We start from the raw sequence: 21052 nt of genomic DNA, 5'->3' as shown, positions 1-21052 counted from the left end.
GTTTCATATGGAGTACCATGTCGCCGACCGCAAAGGGGCACTCCTAGATATTGTGATTATTGTATTTTCGCAGACTGTCCAGGTACTTGGCCATCCAAACACATGTGACCAAGCGTTCTTCTTTGAGTCGGTCGATGTCATCTTGCCGAAATTGATCATTCTTTGCTTCATCATAGTTCTTTACCCTTGGTGCTCGGAATGCGATGTCGGCAGGTAATACAGCCTCTGATCCGAACACCAAGTCCGGTGTTGTGACTTGGCTAGGTCCTTAGTCCCTAGACCACAGCTGGCAATTCTATCAGCCATTTGCCCGGATGTTGCTGGTCCTTCTCGTATAACCTCTTCTTCAGGGCGTCTATAATCATGCCGTTCGCTCGCTCAACCTGGCCATTAGCCCTGGGGTGCGCGACCGATACATACTTGATGGATATGCAATGATCCTCACAAAAATCCTAGAAGTTGCTACTGATAAATGTAGAACCAAGGTTAGTGATAATACTATGCGGCATCCCAAACCCATGGATGATGTCATCGAGTAGCTCTGCTGCTTTCTTTGTTGTAGACTGGACGAGCGGCTTGTACTCGATCCACTTGGAGAATTTGTCGATAGCGACATAAACCCATCAGAATCCGCCTAGGGCATTCTTGAAATGCCCAATCATCTCTAGTCCCCAGCATACAAATGGCCAAGAGGAGGGAATTGTCTACAGAGCCTGAGCTGGAACGTGGATCTGCTTGGCGAAAAATTGGCATCCCTCACACTATTGGTTGAGTGTTTTAGCATCTACGACTATTGATGGCTAATAGAAACCTACGTAGAAAGTTTTGCCGACCAGACTCCTAGAGGCTGCGTGGTTGCTGCAGGATCCGGTGTGGATTTCTTGAAGTAATGCTATTCCTTCCTCCTGAGAGATGCACTTTTGAAGCACCTCCTCCTTTGCATTCTTCCGCATTAGCCTGCCATCGACTAGCACATAATGCTTGCTGCAGCAAATGAGGCACTCCATCTTAGTCTTGTCAGCTAGTACTTCTACAGTGGTCAAGTACTTGATGAAAGGCTCTCGCCAATCACTACTCGGCCAAGGAATTACCAGGACCAACTACTTGGCAGGGGAAGATTCTTTAATTTCTTGCTCCTGCTTAATGGATGGCATGCGGAGATCTTGGATGAAGACACTGGCTGGAACCTTGGCTCTGGTCGACCCTAGCTTGGATAGCTAGTCGGCTACTTGGTTCTGATCTCGTACGACGTGGTGGTATTCAATACCGTAGAATTTGCCCTCCAACTTTCTGATTTCCCAGTAGTAAGCATCCATCTTGTCACTAGTACAGGACCAATCTTTGTTGACCTAATTAATGACAAGCACAGAGTCGTCCTATACCAAGATGCATTTAACGCCAAGCTTGACAGCTATACGGAGACCATGAAGACAAGCTTCGTACTCAACGACGTTATTGGAGTCCGGAAAATGAATCTGGAGGACATATTGAAGTTTGTCCCCAGATGGGGAGATAAAAAAGATGCCTGCCCTAGCACCATCAAGGTTGAGGGAGCCATCAAAGTACATGACCCAGTGCTCGGGTCGGTCGGCTAGGACAGGAGATTGCATGTCGGTCCATTCAACGATGAAGTCAGCGAGCACTTGAGACTTTATCGTCTGTTGGCCTCTGAAATCAATGGAGTACGTGCTGTGCTCTACCATCCATTTAATGATGCAACCATTGGCTTCCTTATTATGAAGGATGTTGCCAAGTGGATACTCAGCAACCACTGCTACTTGATACATCTCAAAGTAGTGGCGGAACTTCCTTGACGTAATAAGGATAGCATACAATAGCTTCTAGACCTATGGGTACCGAGCCTTAGACTCATTCAGGACCTCACTAATAAAATAGATAGGGCATTGAACCTTATAGACATGCTTGGCTTCTTATCATTCAACGACAATTGCAGTATTGATGACACAGTTGGTTGCAGCGATGTAGATCAATAAGGTTTTGCCTGCTTGTGGCGCCATCATGACTGGAGGCATCATGAGGAATTGTTTGAGCTCAGCAAAGGCCTTGTCGGCTTCAGGCATCCAGGTAAACTTCTCTGAAGCCTTGAGCAGCTTGAAGAAAGGTAAACCCTTTTTGCCTAATCGGGATATGAAATGACTTAAAGCCACCATGCACCCTATTAGCTTCTGGACATCATTCACGTAGGTCGGCGGTTTCATCTTAGTAACCATTTCTATCTTCTTGGGGTTCGCTTCAATACCGTGGCGACTAACGACTTTGCCAGGAGTATACTAGATGGAATGCCGAATATGCACTTAGTGGGATTCAACTTCCAATGTAATTTCTTTACGTTTTTGAAAGTTTCTTCGAGGCCGGTAATGAGGTTATCGGTAGTCTTAGACTTGACCACCACATCATCGATGTAGGCCTCGATGTTCTTCCCAATTTGGTCATAGAGGCATCGTTGGATGGCCCTCTGGTAGGTGGCTCCAGCATTTTTGACCCCAAAGGACATGGTGGTGTAGCAGTAGGCACTGAAAGGTGTGATGAATGACATCTTAATCTAGTCATCCTCCTTTAAGGAGATTTGGTGATAACTAGAATAGCAATCGAGAAAGCACAAGAACTCACAACCGGCTGTGGAATCAATGTTACTACGGAGGAAGCTGATGAGCGCGTCTTCCTATTTAGGGTCAAGATTGGCCCCGATCTGGTTCGTCTTGCTTCTATCACCGACGACGAGCTCGACCTCCTTCGTGTCTTTGGACTTAGTCACAGACTGAGGTGGCTCTTGAGTCGGGATCGCCTGCTCCTCTGTTGGTACCTTCTTGGAGTCGGCGATGCAAGCCTCCATTCTGGCGAAGAGGTCCATCACTTCGGCGGTGGCAAATCCTTCTCATTCATAGTCATAGGCGGTGGATATGTTGGCATGTAGGGTGAGGACTCCCTGCTCCATTGGGATCTTCGATACCAAGTAGACATAGTGCATCACGGCCATGAACTTGGTGAGAGCTAGTCGACCAAGGATGGCGTGGTAGGCAGTGTCGATGTCGGCCATAAAGAAGTTCACGTACTCAATATGGAAGTGGTCGGTGGTGCCAAACTGGACTGGAAGCATGATCTACCCCAAAGGTTGGGATGCCCTACTAGGCACAATCCCCCAGAATGGAGAGTCAATAAGGACAAGATCATCTTTTGTGAGGCCAAACTCAGTTAGGGTTCCGGAGAAGTGGATGTTGAGGGCACTCCCATCGTCAATGAGGACCTTCCTGAATCGCATGTTGCGTATAATGGGATCCAGCATGAGTGGGAAGCACCCTGGGTATGGGATATCTGCCCACTGGTCGCCCCTATTGAAAGTGATAGGTATGACCTGCCGAGCGGTAAGCTTCTACTGGCGTTTGCTCTTGGAGGCGGAATATCCTTCGATGATCATGGCGACGGTCTTGCTAGTGTCCTGGAAGGTAGGTCTTATGACCTTAGGATGCTCCTCCCCCTTGCCATCGTCTGACTCGTCATCCTTGCGGTTCTGCCGTTTCTGCTCCTCGTCATGGAAAGCTTTGGCCATGCCATAGCATTGCCGCATGGTGTGCTTGCTACCCTTGTTGATTGGGCATGGACCATTAAGGAGCTTTTTATAGGTAGCGTTGAAATTACGCTTAGCGCATGGCTACTCTATGTTGTTGATGAAGTTGTCTGGTCGGCAGCGACGTGGCTGTGTGGCCCTTGATCTGTGACATCCGGCCCAGTTTAGAATTTGGCCCATAGTGGCCCATATGCAAGTTAATGAGATATTGTGGAGAGTTTAGTCCCACCTTGGTTGTTAAAGGTAGGATAGACCAATATATAAGTCTTCTAGAGTCCATCCCACCATCCCCGGGTTAATCCTTTTACGCGAAGCGAGGATGAAAGCGTAAGTGGGATGGTCGTAGGTGTGGTTTGCTCAGCGTGCAGAGTGCATCTGAGCCGTTTGGACTCTAGGGCGTTACATGATCCCTCCGGCCGATCATTATGACGGCATTTATGGTCGTCGTAGCACCTATCGCGGTCTTCATGGTGCCGTTCTTCACAGCATTCATCATCGCGATGTGGATGGTGATCCGAGCGGGAAGCACGAGCGACGTGTTCCTTGAACTGCCAATCCGCTTCTTCGGAGTTGGCGTATGAATTTGTGACTTTTAGGAGTTCACTGATAGTCTAGGGCCTCTTGCGGTAGAGCTTGGAGCGTAGCTCTTGGTGGTGATGGAGTCCTCTGGTGAAGGCAGCAATGGCCTCGCTATCACCGATTTTGGGATAGTGTTCCTCATTTCTGAGAAACGTCTGATGTAGCTTCGCAGAGGCTCCCCAGACATTTGATGGAGTTTCTCTAGATCATACTTCATGCCAGGCTGCTGACACATTGCCATGTAGTTCTCGATGAAAACTCTCTTGAGATCATCCCAAGAATCAATGGAGTCCTCCGCTAAGCCCATAAGCCAATTATTCGCGGATTGGGAGAGCATGACAGGCAAATAGTTTGCCATCACATCGGTGTTCCTCCGGTGGCATGTACGGCGATCTTGTAGAGCTGCATCGACTGCTCGGGATTAGCTTTGCCATCATAGGGATCGACCCCAAAGACCTTGAAGCCTGCGGGCCACTGTACAGCTCGTAGCGTTGCTGTAAAGGGACACGTCCCATCGGCTTGATGGCAGGGAGTGGTCGGATGCCGATGGGGTCACCGTGTTGTTCGTCATATTCCTATCAGCATTGGAGTTCCACCTGATGTCGCTGAGCCCGACTGCTCTCGATGCGATTGCGGGCATCAAGATTGGCGTTAATGTGGTCACAGGCATCACTGCGTAGGGGTTGATTAACCTCCTAGTTGGCATTACGAGCTAGTCGACCACGTTGATTTCATGGTCCTTGTGATCCAGGGTTGATGGCGATGCTGCTCCTTGACCCCCTTGGATGATCTGGCTGCTATGGTAATGACTTCCCCCTTCATAGCGAGAGCCATGGGGGTTTCGACTGTGAGCCGATGTGGTAAAAAATGAAGGAACTAGGTTCTGGATGTCATTGACTTAGACCTGAGCTGCTTTAAGCAGCGATTGAACCTTGAGTACCTCTGGTGTTTGTGGGAGTCTAGCCAACTCATGAGTGGCCACAGCCAGATTGGTGCTTGGCGTTTGCTCCAATTGTTGATTATCCACCATGAGGAAATCTTGCTAGAGATTATGTGCGATAGGTGACGGTCCACCTCTAGCAGCTTAGGCGGCATGCTCAGCTTCCTCATGGCGATGTCATTGGCGATCGGCGTTTCTTGCTTTGCGCTCACAGCGCAGAACACTAGTTTCTCCATCGACAGCAACGCTGTCGTGGCTAACCATGAAAAGCTCTCTTCCAAAACCTAGAGGAAAAGGTGGGCAGCTGTTGGTGGAGCCCTCGAAGTACAGCTTAGGACTTTCCTCTAGGATGGTGTGGAGCGTTTCATCCAGAAGCTGCCGGAGTTGCACCATGTTCACCGTTGGCGCAGGTTGGTCAGCCTCAGGGAGGTTGATCTGATATAAGTCGTTGATATGGCTACGCTCGGTGTGGTTGGCAAAAAGATGGTGCACCGCTTCCCGACAGATCAGATCCACACCCATCGGCTCAAAAGGATAGGGCCTCAGCATGTTCTCCATCGGGGCGAGGAGTGGTCGGCGCTGAACGGTACGCCCTTCTGGAGTTGCCGTGATCACCAAATCTTGATCTTTCCACCTCGGACGACGTGGACGAGCAGGGTGCTCGGCATTAGTGGCATGGTGACCTTGGAGTGTAGGAGCCTCGTCTCCCATGGTAGATCGATTTAAAACTGACTCCACGAGAGACAAGCACTCGGCTAAGCCGTCGGTGACCCGATCGACCGATGCGATCAGATCGTCTTGATCAATAGATCTCCTTACTCGGTGAGGGTCTGAGATCGGAGCTTGAGGTGTCAACGCCGGCACGATGGGCACCAACACGTTTGGAGTAGGATTATCCTGCATTATCTCCATAATCTCCCTATTACCGTCGACGTTGATGACCCAGGTTATGGATCCAATCGTGAACGATTGGCCTGGCTTGGGGAGGATCATTGAGCTTGGGATAATGAGTTTGACTCAAAAAGGTTTGAATTTAAGTTTCAAACTATTTTTATAAAATTTGAAAAGGTTTAAAAACCCTCTCTCACTGCTCTGGGCCAAAACTCTATACCTCATCCCATCAAACCCTCTCTCTCCCTCTTTTTCCTTTTTGGCCGCAGCTGTTTACATCTCGGGCCAAATCGCAGCCGGCCCGGCCTCCTTTCTTCCCCTTCCTCTTTGTTTTGCATGCGCAATAGCCCAGCCCACCTGAGAGCCCCAGCCGAGGCCCAACGGCCTCCTGTTCCTGCCCCCGCCTCTCCCTTTTGGGCCGCGCTCAGCATGGTGGCCTAGCTCGCCGGCGCATGGAGTGGCCCACTCCCGCCGCTCACCTCCCTCTCGCTGTAGCCTGGCCCCCATGGCAGTCTACCCCACAGCCGCTGACCGCATGGGCCCATGTGTCAACGACCCCATGGCCCTTTTCCTACCCCCAGCCATTACCACCGCCGCCACCGGTTCGCATCCGCGCGAGTGCGCTATTAGTGGAGGGCGTGGTGGCCGGCCGTTATAGCTCGACACACAACCGCCTCGCTCCGCGGCTCCCCCCTCCCCTCTCTGCCTATAAAGAGCTCAACAATCAACTAAAGCCGATCATCTCCTGACAATCACTCATCACAACTCGACACACAAGGGCACATATCAGCCTTGTGTTCGCACCAAGCACGTATGGGAGGTGTTGAAATTTGAAGTTAGAATTCTAGAGGTGGAGAATCACTAAATCAGTTGAGGAGAGGTAATGTCCGGATGTCCATTTATAGGCTGAAGGCTCACAAATAAGGAGAAGATATTAGAAAATAGATAAAAGATCCAAGGGCTGTAGTAGCAAAATGCACTTCTAAAGGGCAAAATCTATTAGGCTTCTTGTACTACAACCTATCCACTTGAGTTTAAGTTCTCGATTTAACGTGGGTGCTTGTATTTTTCTGAATTCATTTCAGGATTTAATAGCACTATTTCTTAACCATAGGCGATGTACCCATCAACAACAAGGTGTTTGTGGTAATTTCATCAATCTCAATATCCAACGACCTAGTCTTTCGGAGAGGCGAATATGGTGGCTTCATCAATCTTGAGGTTTACTGGCCTAATCTTTTGGAGGTGATCCTAGGGGTTGGGTGTGCATTTGTATGTTCATAGGGTCTAATCTTTTATAGGTGCTCATAGGAACTGAGTGTGCGTCAGTACATTTATAGGGGTCAATGTGCTTATGTGTATTACTCCTCAGGAGCACCGTACAAGTTCCTGGATCCAGACCGTGGCTACATCACTAGTTTCACTGTGCACTGTCGGATCGATGGTGTAGGGTGCATTCTTCTTCCCACCAGTTTCCCCGCCGTTGTGGGTTCAGAACCCTGGCGAGCATTGAGTTGTTCATCAGAGGTCCGTGTGTGGCTCTCCGGTCGTTCAGACACAAAACACTCAGAGACACAGGCGATTTTATCCTGGTTTGGGCTTCTGAGCACCATGTCCAGCAGTATGGTGTTCTTCATGTTAGGAATGCCCAATTGGGAGTTTCTTAGAACAATGGAGTAGAGAGACAGAGTTTGTCAGGGGATTACGTGGTGCTATCCTAGGGTTCTTGGGTTCGGTTTCTACCTCAGGCTGATCAATCTATTGATCATCTGAGCCGATTGTCTATGTTCCGATCCCTTCTTTAGGAGCTTGTGCCTCCACTTATATAGCGAGGAGAGCATGTGATATAAAAATGAGTAGGGTCTACCCTACGGATTCTCCGCCTGGTGCTTTTGGTTCCTCCATCTTGGCACCACCGAGTACTCCTTTGTCATGTAGGAGTGGGCCGACAATGCCACAACCACTCCTAGATGTCTCTGTGCAGTCTAGGGCTTGACCATCAGGTGTTGTCTTCCGCAATGTAGCCTTCCCCGGTAAGCCTTCTTGAGGCTTCCTTGGCAAGAGGGGCTAATGAGTAGGCACAAAGTCCTTCGCCCCACGCGCTTGGGGAGTCTCTTGTCCTAACAAGTCACACCCATTGTGTGACCCTACCGAGCGGGTGGCCAACAGTGCCTCATAACAGTTGGCTTCTTGTCTTGGCTTCGGATGTCGGATGGACCCAAGCTAAGGCTCGGGCAGTTGCTAGGGTGGTGTCTCGGCCCGAGCACCCCGTCGGTCGAGAATCCCGACACTGTGGCCAAGTCCCCGAGCCCCGAGCGATAGTTGCCCGGTCACTTGGGCTTCTCCTTCTGACATCATGAGCCCCTCGGAGGAGGGTGATCCACGTGTTGCCAAGCCATCCCTTTTCTGCCAGAGGGTACGCATGAGCATACCTGATGGGTATAGGCCCTGAGCCACCGTGCAACTCAGAGAGTCAGTCAAGGGATCACTCGATCTGCAGTCTCTTTCTCGAGGACTTAACATAACCCCATCTTAGACTCTCGTCAAGAGCCCCCGAGCCCTTCGGGGCCTTCTAGGTCATTTCCGAGATGGCAATGAGGGGTTGTTGCCGGCCTTGGCTAATGAATCGATCGGAACGTGTCGGGCCTCGTTAGCCTTGGGTTCGACATCCCTTCTAGAGACAATAGTTTCTTTACACAACCCTTGGGTCTGGCGGTTCCAAAAGTGAGCGTTACTCTAATAGAACCTGAGCGAGGGCCCGACAAGTCTGTAGGCGGGCTGCTAGCTTTGAGCCTGGTGAGGCACCCTGCTCATCCTGGCCTGCCGTGGCTCGAGTGACTTGGTCTCGGTGCCCTGGCTCAGTGTCATTTTGTCACTCGGGATCCCACGCCTATTCAAAACCTCAGTAATAGGCTTCTTGGGCTCGGGATGCACAAGGTGACGCCCAGGATGCTCGGTGTACCTGGGCTGAAGGCCACTGATGGGCCCATTGCATAGTGCCCATTGCTCTTGATCTTTCATACCCAGGAGCCATCACGTGGCGTTCGCTGGTTGGACCTTTGAACTCCCAGTGGTGAGGGTCGGCATAGCCCCTAGGCCATCGTGGGACCAGTTGGTCAGTGGGTGGAGTGGTTTCTCCACGTGCGCCCTTCCCACTATCGCTCAGTGTAGTCTTTTGATATTCCTCATTCATGCCAGTAGGTGGAGTTAAGGTGCGCAGCGCGCCATGCTCCGTGCAGGGCGAACCGTCATGCCACGAGGAGATGATCCGAGGGGGGGTCGCAGCATTTTGATCGAGTAGATATGAGTTGTCGGTGCCACGCGGAGCATATGAGAGCGGCGTGAATCCTCGATTCTTGCGTTGGAGTGTGTGTGTTGTAGCTTTGTTGCAAAGTGGTGCGGATCTCGAGGCAGGATTTGATGGCTCGGTGCTTCCCATCGGTCACGCCATTATGGTGTGGTTTCCTTCACACAAGCGACTCGTGTCCATCACTTGTCTTGGATGGATCCTGACCCTGTTCCGGGGTCGGGGGCCGGTTAGCAGATCTACCATTGGTGGATGATCGGTTGGCTGTCACTGCCCAGGGTTTCCCTGCTCTAGGTTATAAATGGCCTCCTAGCGGGGTGACCAAGTGGCAGCTCGCTCAGACCCTTCTTTTCAACCACACAACCCTTGTCGCCATGGTCTGGCCATCGGAGTGGGATGACGCTCTCCGTGATAGCCTTCTAGGTGCAGGGAGGAGCAGCTATGTGGCACAGCACGAGGGGGCAAGTTCCCACGTCCTTCTCCTACCGGGCTCCCTGCCGTAGTCGGCCTTCGCGCTGCCTCTGCATGTGAGGGACCGATGGCGGGCAACGGGTCCACCAGCTTCATTAGAAAATGGCATGGGGCCATCTTACTCTAACACTCCCGTGAGGGCAAAAGTATTTCAGCGATGTTAGTTGCCACGAAATCCTTCCTTCAGTCGGGCAAGGAGGATACCCACTCGGAAGGGTCGGCGCTACCTCATCGGTGAGGCTAGTGGCTCGAGCCATGCCCCCAACTGGTGCCTGCAGGATAGGTCATCATGAAGGAAGGGGGATGGTTCATGCAGAAACAGACACGACATCCATCGGTGTTGGTATTTCTTATGCTCAAGTAGAATATTCCACAAGTGCACAGAATACCGTTGTAGCATTTCACCAAGGAGTATTCCAAGGTATCATTATTTATTTAATCCCAAGGAAAAGCGGTAGCTAGGAATGATAATAAATGAGAGATATGTATGTTTGCCACAACTTAGTATCAACTAGTGTATGGGGATAATCTAAATATGATAGGAAGGGTTGATGCAACAAGCCAAGATAAAGATAGCTCAAAGATAATTAGTGAGGTATAGCTAGGTGGGAGGACAGAGAGAGAGAGTAAAAGGTTCCTATGATTCAAACTCTATTCTATGGTTCTACCTTAATCATACAATTATAACACACAAGATTGAGTCCACACAACAAGTATACTAGGCAGTAGGTGAGACAATAGGAGATGTAACTCCTACCTGAAGCAGCTAACTTTTTACGGGGAACTTACCTTTTAAGAACTTGACTAACAACACTTGATGGAGTACAAAGGCTAGACAAGGCTGTCACCACTTGCTAGCTACCACAAACAATCCGTGCGACAAGCAGCAACCAAAGGCAAGATAGTGTATAAGCACCATGCTTACACCTACTCTCATTACTCTAATTGTGTACACATAGGCCAACTAGAGCAATTAATGATAGGCAATGATCGTAATACATGTGTGGACTTGAATCATAATCTAATATGTAACAACTATATGCTAAGATTGTCCACAACAACAATATCATAAGTATAATGTTGCACAAAGTAACAACTAAGTAAAGTAGAGAAATAATATAAATATATTGAATAAAGTAGAATCTTACTAAAAAGAAAAGGTACAAGGGCTATACCAGACTCTCTAGAAGACCAGATCTGGAAACCCGAGCAAAGCTCACTACTCAAATCTAACTCCCACATTAAACTATCCTATACTACTAAGATAGAATGGAGCTATGCTACTCTTCACTTGGAGCTTGAAGGCATGAATGGAGAGGGGGGTGTGAGCCTCTATTTATAGATGGGTAGAAGTGGACACATGGATCCATGTGCTCTCCATCTCCTTCCTTGGATCAAATCGCTATCAAATGGAGTGTGATGATGCACCAAAGTTGTGCTTCCTTGCATGGGTGCTTGCATAAGGTCGGTGGTGCACCAGGGGGGTCGGTCGACCAAGGGGGGTCGGCCGACCCCCCTCTCTCGCATGTGGGCCCATCCCCTCCTATGGGGTGGGTCCCTGGTTGGTGTAGAGTGGGTATGTGTTGATCTTTTCACCATGGCATGTTGGTTTGATGAAGTGTGGGCCATCCAATCCATGTGACTTGATCTCTCACCATTAAGAAGAAACACACTTTGCATCCAAGGTTTGAGAACCACTTGGGAGTGTGTTACATGGAACATGGAGGTTTAGGAAGGCTGGTGGGCCCATAGGGGTGGTTGGGTGACCCCCCTATGGTGGTCCAAACTGTTCATTTCTCTCCATTTCCTATAGTTCTGCAGCAAATACTCCATGGACATGTGGAACTTGTTATTTGATAAAAATATGCTCATGATATGCTTATCTTCCTTTATTCTAAAGCTGTTGATGGTGTTTTTGAGTATGTGAAAGTATGACATTTTCACTATCAATAAGATACCCCAAGCTTAACCTTTGCTCGTCCCGAGTGAAGGGACCATGATGCCTAAGAGGGGAGGTGAATTAGGCAACTTAAAACTATATTTCTAAACTATGGCCTCTTTTTCTAACCTTAGCAAAACCTATGCAATTATGTAAACTATCTAAATGTTCAACTATGGTTTTGCTATAGTGTTGCTATATCTACCGCAAAAGAGTTATGCAACCTAGGTGTTGATGGTGAAAATGTCAAAATTTTACATACTCAAAACACCATCAACATCATCAGAATAAAAGGAAGAATAGCACAACATGAGCATATTTTTATCAATAACAAGTTCCACTTGAGGTATTTGTATGCAGGATATCACAAAACAGGAGGAAATGAGCCAATGCATACTTGCATTACTTCATGGAGGTGTGTGGCACCTTCACCATCCAAGGGGTGACGTCTGACGCCATCCGCCTTTGCCTCTTCCCCTTCTCTTTGCTCAAGAAGGCGAAGTAATGGTTCTACGCCAACCATGAGGAAGCCACCACTGGGATAGATGCACCAACACGTTCCTCAAGAAATTCTTCCCGATGGGCAAGACCAACTCCCTTCGTGGAAAGATTTCAAGCTTCCAACAACAAATAGATGAGATGATTCCCGAAGCATGGGAGCCTCTCCAGGAGTACATTCGTGCTTGTCCTCATCATGGGATTGAAGAATGGCTCCTAATCCAAGGTTTCTAACATTTGCTGACCAACATGTCCCATAGTCACCTAGATGATGCTGGTGGTGGAGCGTTTTTTCACTAAATGTGAAAGATGCAAGAGATCTCATTGAAAAGATGGTGGTCAATCAAGGATGGAACGATGAACGCCTCTAGCCAAAGAAGAGAGGTATGCACACCGTTCATGAGGTTGGCATGCTCTCTGCCAAGATGGACCTCTTGATGAAGAAAATAGAAGAAGGATCCAACTCTAAGAAAGATCAAGAGGCCTTTCAACACTACGCCACCACACGAGCCATCGAAGTCGATCCTTGGTGCGAGGTATGTGGCAGAGATGATCATTCGGGCAACAATTGTCCCAAAACAAGAGAGAACGTCAACTTCATGATCATCAACAACAACAATGGGTATTGCTCCCAAAAAATGGATGGAATTCACGCCCCTTCTACCAAGGTAATGGAGGTAATGGTTTTAATAATAATTTCAATAATAATTACAATAGCCAATCTTCATTGAAAGATCTTGTTTGCCAATCTAAAATCAATGAAAGTATAAATAAAAAGTTGTTTACCAATGACAAGATTCTTGAAAACCTTAATGCAAAAATGGACAGCTTTCCTTCTGCCATTAAGAATCAATTGAGTTTTAATAAAATGCTAGAAACACAATTAGCTCAATTAGCGACCGTTGTCCCGTCCTTCGAACAAGGTAAGATCCCTAGGAAACCCGAGGATCTGGTTGATACTGTTAAGTTGATTAACATGAGGTTTGGTAAGCCTCCACTCTAGTCAAACTATGGCTATCTCCTTGGTTCACCGTTCATCACCAAGAAGGGAGATCCTAGCCGCCCAATGATCGAGTGCTTGTTGGCGTTTCTTAGCGTCATCACCAGGATTATCAGTCCATGGCAATGGCACCAGAAATGTCGGTTGGTATTCTATAATGTTTATAGAATAAATCCACAAGCGCATGGAAATACCGTTATAGCATTTCACCCGGAAGTATTTTAGGGTATCGTTCATTTATATTTTTCCAAATGAAGGCATGTTATAAAAGACTCTAAAAGGGATATGAACAAGATAATATGACTGCATAATAGACCAAAGTTCATAACATGGGTAAGCCAGGATAAAATATTGGATAGTATGACACACTCAAGCAAATCTCAAGGATAAAGATAAAATAAGAATAAAAGAATATACCTAAATAGGAGCAGGCCTATCCTAATGGTTATGCTAAGATGAGCAGATGATCATACATATACATGGTTTTCTAGGGATAGAGATCCTAAGTTAAGATAGCCTTGGTCACTAAAGACTTGCTTTGGGCACCGGATCACACCTGGTCTACCAAGTGATGTCGGCCTATAGCTCTATGCCGTATTTGAACGTGGGGGATTACGAAGGACGGATAGGGCTATCTGTAGCACCCATTTTTAAAGACAAAACCTGATACACACTATATGTGAGCCCAGGAAGTCAAATCTCACATATAGCCACAAATAAGGGTAATATCAAGAGACAATACTTAATACATAACGTATTAGTAAAAAGAAAATAACCTCAGAGTATAGACAGCAGAAAAACGACTTTGCTCTTCTGGCGAAGACTCCAAATCCACAGGGACGACTGACTGGTTGACCACAAGCCTAACTCCTCCAAACCAGCAATCTGGTACCCATCCGGGATTTTTATCCAAGTATAGAAAAATAAAGCAACGATAAGTACATGTCGTACTTAACAATTATATCATGGGGTTCATGAGACTCAAAAGGTTGACACTGGTTTACTGCGATTAGCTTTAAGAGGTCATCTTTTTTAAGCAGTTCAGTGGCAAAGGATTTATCATTCCCATAAACACATGATCAGGTAAACATGAATAATATATAGCATAAACGATTAATTATTAACATCATCATCCATTAGTGATCATCTCTATTCCATAAGGGTCCAAGGCCGCTCATGTCCGTGAGCACGGCTGTTATAACAATTTTACACTCTGCAGAGGTTGTACACGTTCACTGTGAGTCGTGATTTACCCTTTCGCCCGAGGTAGCTAATCTCTTGACCCACTTCCAAGGAAGGTCGGCAGGGTTCACTATGAAGCCTTTCAAAGGATTTTGTCTAACAAGTTAGGGCCGCTAGGCGTATGTGGCCCATCTCTAGGTGTGGCACGCGTGGGCATCGCAGCACCGTACACACATCCCAGCAGGAAAGGAAACATACCCTGTGCCTTAAAGGTAACCACTAACAAGCTAGAAAAGGTGCTCATACTGAGCTAAAGCCAGAGCCATATAGCCCTCACAGCTGTACTGTAAGTCCCGGATGATCGCTTATAGATAAGTCCTTAGAGAGAGGAATCTGAAGCATTTAAACACTCCAGCCCCCTGTTTCTATGTTACTAAAAAGTCATGTTTTAATATTTATTGCATATACCATTAGTCAAGTTACAAGATCATTGTTTAGTTAAGCACTAGCAAAAACTACCCAATGCAACATCCCAAAGGTATCAAGGTACAAGATATCAAATATCTGGGGTATCCTTATTGGCAACAAGGTAGACACATGCAATATGAATTAATTGATTAAATGTGAATGGGTAACAAGGAAGGTCCCATGCTATACTTGCCTTACACACCGATCCTTCGGTAAGCTTTATTCTTCAATGTCTTTCTTCTTCTTCTGGATCACCACGTGTATCTCACCGACTGGACGTAATCGTAGAACACCACACAAACATCCATACACATACATGCATAGCATACAATTGCATCTATATTAGAACAGTACACCAATCATAGAAAAATAAGTAAAAGAGTTTGAATACGATTCTACGCATCGCTACGAACACATAGTCGCGAGAGGCACGCTAAACGAAACTACGGTTGAAAGGTTACAACTACCGAGAGATTTGCTTTATACGTCGAAAAGAAGACTATATGCTTCATTTATGTTAACTTTATGAAATCATATATAAAAGATATTTTATAAATAATATAGATTAAACTAAGTCAATTTTATATTTGAATTATAAACTTAAAGTAAAACAAATCATATTTTATGTATAAAATCTAGTTGCATAATCATTAATCAAGATATGATTTAAACCATATTATTTAAGAAATAACTATATAGTAAACACTATTACTATTGCGTAGATCTCGTCGCTACGAATCCAACGCAACTTGAACGGACTATTTCGGAGTTAAAATAAATAAGTTATGATTTAAACAAGTTATACTATAGTTAAATAATAAATTAAATCTACCCATGAATTTGAAATACTAGAAACTTGTCTAACAGTTGTATCAACATGTAGAAAACATAAATACGGTCCTAACGCAATTCGAACGGGTCAAATCGGACTTAAAACGCAAAAGTTACTCATGAAATAGGGTGTAATGGCATTCCTGTAAATAAATTGAACTCATTTTTGAATTAAAACATTTAAAATATGAAATTACACGGCTGCTGGACTGAGCGTACTATTTTTGGAAAATACAGGGGCTAAAACAGAAGAAAATAGGACCTAAAAGAAATCATTTTGAACTGAATCGGACCGTGGGTTAATTACTTGGAAATCCGGGGGCTAATCTGCAAAACGTGCGTGGCTTGACCGGATGCTGACTGCGCTGCTGACCGGGCAGCCACTTGGCCGCACGTGATTGGTGCGGTGCACCACGTGGTGTGCGTGTGCGCTGACGTAGGCACGGTGGACCGAGTCCACGGGTCCCGGTGGATCGGTTACTTAACCCCGAAGGGGTACCTAATCCTGACCCTTCATCGCGAAACCGACGGCACAGGTGTGTGCGCGGGTGATCCCGGCGGCTGCACAGTCCCGCTGGCGAGCCCTCCATGGCCGGCGGCGACGGTGACCTATGATACGGCGTTCTAGCGCATCAAACAGCGAGTGGAAGGCATGGCGAGACGGCGGAGCTCACCACGAGTCGGGTAGAAGGATGCGCGGCATCCGGGAAGCCTCCGAAGCACAGGTCGACGGCGGCGGCAATCTAGAGAGAGGCGCGCGGGTGAGGTGGAATCGAAGCAAATCAGGGCCAAAACGGCAAATTGAAGGTACCTAGGGCTGCGGGAGAACACGGTGGATCTTCGGGTGGCTACGGCGATGAGGTTCAAGGCACGGGAGGGGTGGATTGCTGGGCGGTAGGCTACCTCGAGCGGCATACGGAGAAGGGCAGAGGGGAGGGCTTGGCTCGGTCTTTATAGGCGGGCGGAGCTGCAGCGTGGAAGGAAGGATGGCGGGGCGGGCGAATTTGGTTGCCTTCATTGCTTGCGCGGAGGACCGGCGAGTTGCCGTCTTGGCGTGCGCCATCAACGGGGCGTAGGAAGGAAAGAAGCACGCCGAGAAAAGAAAGGAAAGGGAGGGAGGCGGTTCTGATGGGCGAGACCCACGGTGTAGTGAGAGCAAAGCGCGTGCGGGCGGCTGGCGGCGTTTGGCCGAGCGGGGCGGGGCACGAGCGAGTGCGGGTGTGCGCTGACGAGCGGGCCAGCACGCGCGCGGAGCGGGCCGCAGCACCGAGCTGGGCCAAGTGACGAGCAGAGTGGAAGGAGGGAAAGGGAGGAGCAGCTGGGCCGGCCAGCAGCGGCCCGAGACCGGGAAGAGGAGGGAGGAAAAGGGCCGGCCAATTCCTGGGCTGGGCTAAAAATGGAAGAAGGAGAGTTTTTCAAATTCAAATTATTTTCCAATTTCTAGTTTTTCAATTCTAGGCTAAATTCAAATCAATTTCAAGTATAGTTTCAAATATACTTTCCTATTCAAATAAAAATGGACAATTTTGTTAGGCTTTCCAAGATAAACTTTACAACTTTAAAAATACTTTTATTTTCTAATTTTCTTTTCTTTCTTTTATTTTATTTCAAAGTCATTTTCAATTTCGTTTCAAAAGCATTTTAACCATTTTGACTTTTCAATCAAAACCACTCAACCAATAAAATCAAATGCAATGGTATGTATGCTCAAACATGTTGCTACCTTATGATGTATTTTAATTTAATGAATTTTTTTTATTTTCCTATATTTCATGAGCACAAAAATTCCAATTTAAATCATTTTGGCTTTATTTTAAAAGAGGCAAATTTTAGGGTGTTACACTATCACTACCTACTGCCTACCCCTCAACCGTGGAGTACGAGGCAAACAAAAGTAACTTCTAGCTTAGACACCATGTCTACGCTATTGGTTACTACTCTAGCGTTGGCTAGAAACTTCCGTCTTTATCAGGAGTCCTCTACTAGAGTATTCGTCACAAGGACGAACAACGAACCCACAAGCTTATAATGACCAAGACTAACTTAAAGCAGAACTCACCACCTCAACTTTGGTCTTGGTCTAAACATGTATGTTGTATGAAAGATTAAGCATAAAGTTTCATATGCTAAGTGAATAACATAAGAACTTTGCTCTAATTCTTTAACATAACCATATTGATAAGATAAGAACAAGAACATAGAAGAACTCTTCATATTGATCATACCAAGATTTCTTCTAGATGTCCAGGCTCTTCACAAGAGTCTTACCTAGCTCCAAATACTACTAAAAGTAAAAGTAGAAGTGGGAGGTGAGAGGCTTCTTGAGTGAGGTGTGTGTTGAGAGAGGGGGCTCTCCCCCTCCTCTTATACTAGCCAAATGGTCGGTTTGGGGCAAATATGTGGGGGAATCTTCCCCAAACCGCCTCTTTTTACACCAAAATTTGGGAAGAAGAACGCGGAAACTCGAAGCTTCCAAGATTGTGTCATGAAGGAATCAATTGCATAAGGATCGATATTAGCTGATTCAGATGCGGTACTAGGATCGGCTCTCTTCGGATGACATCAGCAGATAACGTCAATGAGCTATGGTTGGCGTCGGAAAAAATATGTCAGACTCTACAAAAAGGAAAGATTAGAGTCCAAGTTATCTTAAGATAGGAATTTTTTCTTTTATTCCAAAGATTATAATGAGTCGTATTTGACAAGGATTCATACTTAGGTTCTGGGTATAAATACTGGACCCCGGCTATTGTAAAAAGGATCCCCGAATCAATCAATACCAATTACTTTTTTCGGCTTCAAGCCAACCCTTAGGAGTAGGAGTATTGTAGATCTCGGCGAGTTCTTCAACAAGCATGGCTGCATCGATCCGGTCGACCTCCAGCTTGTCTGTAAGTACCTTCATGGCTTATACTTCTGCTTGTAAGGCTGCATCAGTCTGGCCGACCTCTTACAGGCTCTAGTATAAGTTAGTTATCGATCCTTATCTAGTTCAAGTATGGCTACATCGGTTGAGTTCGACCTCCACTGCTAGAATTAGATTAAGGTCAAGTTATCGGCTCTCTCTAAGGGTGGCATCCTTCGGGTAGATTCATTAAGTTATCGATCTTGCTGATATTCTTGTTGTCATTGGTTTTCAGCAATATCAACATGCCCGATCGAGATCGATCTAGATCGGCCTCACATCCTTCTAGTCCATCATTTGTTTTGACACATTGCGATGATCATTACTTTAAAACGGATTATGTTTTATCGGCTGTTCTACTTCGATCTTGATCATGCATAGTACGTGGCTAAGGCATGTCTGATCTTGAGAAGGTTTACTAGCTAGTTGAATCTGGTCTATAGCTCGCTATTACAGCTGCAACGATCCGGTCGATCCCCACTGTTAGCACTTTAAATTGGAGGATGCTAGCTGGTAGATTTGCTTTCGACCAGGCATGACCTTGGCTGTTTGCTATGCCTGCATCGACTAAATAGCCAATCGCCCATACTTTAATGCTTATAGTGTGCCTTCATGATTCTGTTAAATATCAATAGATCTGTTTATTTTAAAGGTTTGATTTGTTGTCTTTATCATGGCTGCCATCGATCCGGTCGAACCCCACTATTAAGGATAACAGGTTAGGTCTGATGAGTTCGTAGATCTATCCATATTGAATAGTCGATTGTTCACATGTTGTAATCCCTTTTCTTCCTAAATCGGCTATTTTAGCCGATTCGCCTGTGCTATCACAGATATGGCATGCTTTCTTGAACCTGTTGAAGTATGGTCGGTTCTATGGATTTTTTGGTTCTAGACTATCACCATCATCATAGCTGCATCGATCCAGTCGAACCTCACCATTGGCGGTAATAGATTAGATCTAGACGGTTCGTAGGTTTGTCTATATCAAACAGTCGATTGTTTGCATGGCATATCCCTTTTCACCGGATTCATTAGCTCTACACCACGTATTGATCAAATCTAATTTATCTATTGATGTATCTTTGACGCATACATGCTAATAGCTCAAGGGAAAGGATCATTAAAACTAGGTGCATTGTATTCGTCACTATAAAATCAATCATGTCACGCGAGCTTTATAGTCCTTAACAGTCGATTTCTTCTCATATCGGCTGTTTTAGTCGATTTTCCTGTCTGGCTGCTCTCGAAGCAGCACACTTAGAACTGTCTGGGCAAAACCTGCATGTTCCACCCTAAATTACTGATAAACTTTTTCTCCTTATCAATTGCATGTCAAATTGACTGGCACACCCTTGGGAATGTGTAGGATCGATTGCTCCTGCATTGAAGCCAGGTAGATCTCTAGATCGTTCTGGCTTGCTGTGTGTCCACTCGGCGCGACTACCACATTTTCGCGCCGACACGCGTTCTGGCACACCCGGTGGGACCCCACAATCATCATGACAACTCACAACAACATGGACATTCTTATGGTGTCTTGTGAAGACCTACTTGATGAGGATAAAGAAGTCATCAGTAAAGCTATAGAAGAATTTTAGAACAAGTGTTTGTTGTCCTATACCAAGACACGCGATAATAAAGTTGTTCAGAAATATCCACTACCAAGAGTTTTGATGCATGCGCAGTCACATACAGATGAAGCTGATGATAGGTGTTTATTCATAGATGTTGTAAACAAGTATGTTCATGATGCCATGTTGAACCATAATACAGCTTTCTTGAACATATTCCATAATACCATGAAAGAGGTGTTTGATGGATGTCCAATTGATCAGGTTGGACCGACTTATTACAACATTCCACATCCATCGACTCAGGGGACTAATCAAGCCGGTACTAGCCATCAAGAAGCAGCACTAACTGGTAATGACGATGTCCAGGCAGTTCAGAGCTCATCTTAGCAGGTTCAAGGTACCACTACTAATCAAATACAAAACAATCTTGGATCATCAGTGCAGTATGTGCAATAGCCGACGGGGCAAGTTTAGAATCAAATGGTTGGTTTTGGCACATCAGACCAAATACCATCGTCAACTCAAAAAATAGCGCCATCAGGTCAAAGGATTCATAGAGATATAGATCCCATCATTTATAACCAGAGACTTCAAGCAACAAACCAGCAAAGGACCCAACAGATAGAGATTCCACAAGGATGTCATTATGGCACAGATTACAATACCCTTCATATGATTCCAAATCTAGGGTGTCAAGGTATCTGAAATTTTAATCCACAGACGGGTCAACAATTGCAGAGAAATCTAGATTCAAACATTGATGAGTTGTTGCTTAGAGTGACCGAGATGATGAAGAATCAATTCGGCTTGAAACCAAAAGGGCAGACCTTTTCATACAAATGTTCATATCCAGAGTGGTATGATTTGGTCGCTCTTCC

At 46.3% G+C, this 21052-nt stretch overlaps 1 non-coding gene across 1 annotated transcript; it reads right to left on the bottom strand.

The window, feature by feature from the left end:
- Positions 1–12307: 12307 nt before the first annotated feature.
- Positions 12308–12414, bottom strand: LOC136484677 (small nucleolar RNA R71). The gene has a single exon (XR_010766176.1). It is a non-coding gene; the product is annotated as a small nucleolar RNA R71 (small nucleolar RNA).
- Positions 12415–21052: the final 8638 nt, after the last annotated feature.

Source organism: Miscanthus floridulus, chromosome 9 (assembly GCF_019320115.1).
Source record: "Miscanthus floridulus cultivar M001 chromosome 9, ASM1932011v1, whole genome shotgun sequence".
NCBI lineage: Eukaryota > Viridiplantae > Streptophyta > Magnoliopsida > Poales > Poaceae > Miscanthus > Miscanthus floridulus.
This window is presented reverse-complemented; position numbering and strand designations above follow the sequence as displayed.